This window comes from Mesitornis unicolor, unplaced genomic scaffold, assembly GCF_000695765.1.
Source record: "Mesitornis unicolor isolate BGI_N332 unplaced genomic scaffold, ASM69576v1 scaffold7863, whole genome shotgun sequence".
NCBI classification, from domain to species: domain Eukaryota; kingdom Metazoa; phylum Chordata; class Aves; order Mesitornithiformes; family Mesitornithidae; genus Mesitornis; species Mesitornis unicolor.
The window spans coordinates 18,934-23,002 of NW_010172526.1; positions in this window are offsets into that span (position 1 = coordinate 18,934).

Genomic DNA, 4,069 nt, shown 5'->3' on the forward strand with positions numbered 1-4,069 from the left:
ACTCCCCGGCAACTTCAAGCTCTGGAGCTTGCCTGGACAAGCAGGCAAATGGTGGTTCTCCAGAGAGAGATAAGAGCAGAGCAGGTGGGTGGGCAGGGAGAGGTTGGGATGTGTACATGCAGGCAAGCACAGAGTAAATCCACTTAACCGTAGCGATTTGTGTCTCCCAGTCTCTGGCAACCTGAGTGCTGGTGAGTGGTGAGGCACTCAGAGCCACTTAAATGTTCGGGGAAAGCACGGAGATTCCCTGCTGCCCTGGCATTAAGGAAAGGCTTTTGTTTGAATTCAAGGAGCAAGCTTTGTTGTAGCTACATAATATTCATGAGGAGATGGCATTTTTAATCACTGTCTTCAGCTTGATGAACCTTACTGCACAAGAACTGCCTCCCCCCAGCTTATCTTTCCTATGCTGAACATGTTCATGGGAGCAAGGAGTGGTTGTGGTGAGGAGAGAAAATCCTGCCTAAAAGATCAATCCCCATGCATAAATCTATGCTGTGCTATAGTTATCTGCTACTGTTATTCCAGAAATAAAAGCTAGCAGTTTTCAGTTAAAATACAGCTTCAGCACCAAAGCTAGAAGAAATTCCTGTTGGCAGTCCGGAGTACAGCCTTTACTATTCAGCACTCCTGCCATTAGAAACAGCAGTAAAGCAACAAGCAGTTCAGAACTGCAATGCAATCACAGCAGAGGAGTCATGTACCATTTAGCTAATTGCAGCACACAGCTATTTCCTTGGGCTGAGGCAATCTGTCCTTCCCACTTACTCCTAATTTCTCTCACCTTTCTCATCTTTTAAGGCTTTTCTTCTTTCCCATTCTTTATGTAAATGTCACTTTATTTAGCTTTTACTGTAGGGGACTGGTTTCATTTTTTTCAAGCTCATGCTAGCCCCCTCCTTCTATGGTTAAATGTCAGTGTTCCTATGTCAATGCTCTTGTGCTTTCCCTCACATTACACCATCCTGTAGCATGTGATCCCTATTTCACCTTCTCAGTCTGTTGTCTTCTATCTGGGAAAAGACCCATTCGATCCAGGTTTGGATCCTGCAGGCTGGCTGCCTCTATTATCATTGAGTTTTCCCTTATTTGAGCAGGAGAACAAGAGGAGAGCCCTTGCATTAGTCCTTTTGCACGTTTTTTCATTCCAGTCCTTGGGAAAGCAGCCCAAAGATAGTGAGATCCTCTGTCATAAAACACTGCAGTAAATCAAAGTTCTCCTTAGTCCAGGGACTGAAGCATTCCAGCAAACAGAAGGGTCCTGATGTATTTCCACATCAGACTGCCATAGCCTCAGCTCCCATAAGAGACCTACTTCATTCTCCTTCCTAGAGAGTCCAACGGGAACGCACACACACCCCAGCTCTCACACCTGGCTGATGAGCTGTGTCAGAAGATATTTTGAGTTAACACAGTTAGTTAGTTATTTTAAAAATAATTTCTATTCATTAATAGGGATTGCATTCATTCCTTTACTTGTAAGGAAATTTGAGGTTTAGAGGAGTTGTCTTAAAACATCCTCACAGTTGTTTTGTCTGAGGTTCTGAGTGTTTACTAATGAGCTATAATCCCTGAAATTTCCATTTTTTGAGAGATGGCTATGGTGCAAGAAAGCAAATATGTTAAAGTAACTTGTTGAAGGACTTCAGTCTATATATTGTAATATGTTATTCTTTATTCTTTTACTATAAAAATAAGTCAAAAGCAATAAAATTTAATAAAAAATGTTTTAAAAATCCTAAGAATGTAGTCTTACTTGTTTACAAAATATATCCAAAGGCAGATGACTTAACATTGCATTCTAAAATCCTTTCCTTAGGAAATCTCTGAGAGCCATTAGTGTCTCATCATCTGCAAAGTGATTTTTCCCTGAGTGATGACTAGTTTATTCTCCCAGGCATGGTGCACGTGATTTCCTTAGGGCTGAAATCTTTTGGTCAGTTATGTCTTTTGGGACTTCTGATGCAACTGTCACCATGTTTGTACCCTATAGCAATAAATGACTGAGACACGAATGCCACTTAGTTCCTTCTCATTGCTATGACTGCAAGACAGAGCTGCAAATCTTCATCTCCTTTTGCTTCTTCTCGTTGCTGAACTTTCTAAATGTTCATAGGGTTTCCAGTTGGTCAGATTCAACTGCCTCCTGGTGTATGCTGCCACATCTCAGCCTTAGAAAGTGAGGAGTTCTTGTGGCATCTTTGGAGCTTTTTTCTTGCACCTCATCACTGAGCATCTCATTGAAAGTCTTTTGGCTTTGAATGCTCTCTGTTCTGTGAGACACAACAAGAGTTAGCCAGGAGTCATTTTTGGGGGGCTTCTTATATAAGTCCATTCCAGCACTTTAAAAGCCAGAGAAACATCATTTCACATGTTACTGCTATTTAATATTAACAACTTTAAAGCTGGGTTTAGCTGATGCCTAGAAAATTCTATAGCATACTGAAAGTGCCCTCAAAGATGAGTATCATCCTCACTGACTTCAGTTTCTGACTCTAGAGAAATAAGTCTAAATCTCTACAGGAAAAGAAACATGAACCTTGGGATAAGTGAGAAGCACGTGTCTGGCTTTTCCCTATCCATAATGTCTAAATTACTTTAGGTAGTCCAATTTAAGAAAAAATATCTTCAGTGTAAGTTGAGTTCTTCAGGAGATCTGAAGATGCTCAGTGCAAGATTCCTATCTCCTGACAGTTTACAAATCAGTGCCTCACTCAGTATCAAGCCCTTATCACATTCTCCTATGGTACTGATCAATATGGCATGGACTAAAAACGTACTCAGACAATATGTGGTTTTGGGAGGCATTTTTCTATTTTATATATGGGAACTTGAGAGCTGGAAAAAATTAATGTCACCTTTATGTCTCCAGTACCTGATTTTTCAGACTACCTAACATTACTTCTTGGTGTTTAGAATTCAGCTGTCATTGGTTGTGTTTGCAGCTATGAGTACTCATTCATGAGTCTTGCTCTCTCTCAGGCTGATCTTACTCAGTAAGTTCCAGATCCTCAACTTAGAGATATGAGGAATGACGAGTATGCATTTTGGAAGCATTTATGTAATGCCTCATAGGAATGACTTGTTGAGCATCACTCAGGTTGGGCAGGTTACCCTAGCCAACAGTCTGTTTCAGCATCACCACACCACTGTGATGCAAATTTGGGCAGATTTGAGGGGGGAGGGGAAAAAAAAAAAAGAAGGTCATGCAATTAAAATTAAAGAATTAAAGATAGTACCACATGCTTATGAATGTGCTCAGCTCTGGAATTTCCTCATACTGGACTGCTTAACTTTGAAATCCTACTCCCATAGGACTGCCAGGGTTGTTAAAGCTGACCTCAGCTCACTACCCTGATGTTGGGCACCTGCACCCCCGAGGTTACAGAATCACAGAATCACAGAATCTAAGGAGTTGGAAGGGACCTTGAAGGATCATCTAGTCCAACCCCCCTGCCAGAGCAGGATCACCTAGACCAGGTCACACAGGAACGCGTCCAGGCGGGTTTTGAATATCTCCAGAGAAGGAGATTCCACAAGCTCTCTGGGCAGCCTGGTCCAGTGCTCTGTAACCCTCACAGTAAAAAAGTTTTTCCTCATGTTCAGATTGAACCTCCTATGTTCCAGCTTGCACCCATTGCCCCTTGTCCTGTCATTGGACATCAGAGAGAAGAGCCTGGCTCCTTCCTCCTGACACTCACCGTTTACAAATTTATAAACAATAATGAGGTCACCCCTCAGTCTCCTCTTCTTCAAGCTAAAGAGACCCAGCTCCCTCAGCCGCTCCTCATAAGGGAGATGCTCCACTCCCTCGATCATCCTTGTGGCCCTGCGCTGGACTCTTTCAAGCAACTCCCTGTCCTTCTTGAACTGAGGGGCCCAGAATTGAACACAATATTCTAAATGTGGTCTCAAAAGAGGTTGTCCCGACCACCCAAGGGAGGGAGTGCTTATGGCTTCCAGGCTTCCCCACATGGACTTAAATCCACCTGTAGGGAGTGGGATGGCTGAAGCCTCTGTGCTAGAAGCAGATTAGGATTTAATCCTACCTGTTGCAACTTTTAGCTTA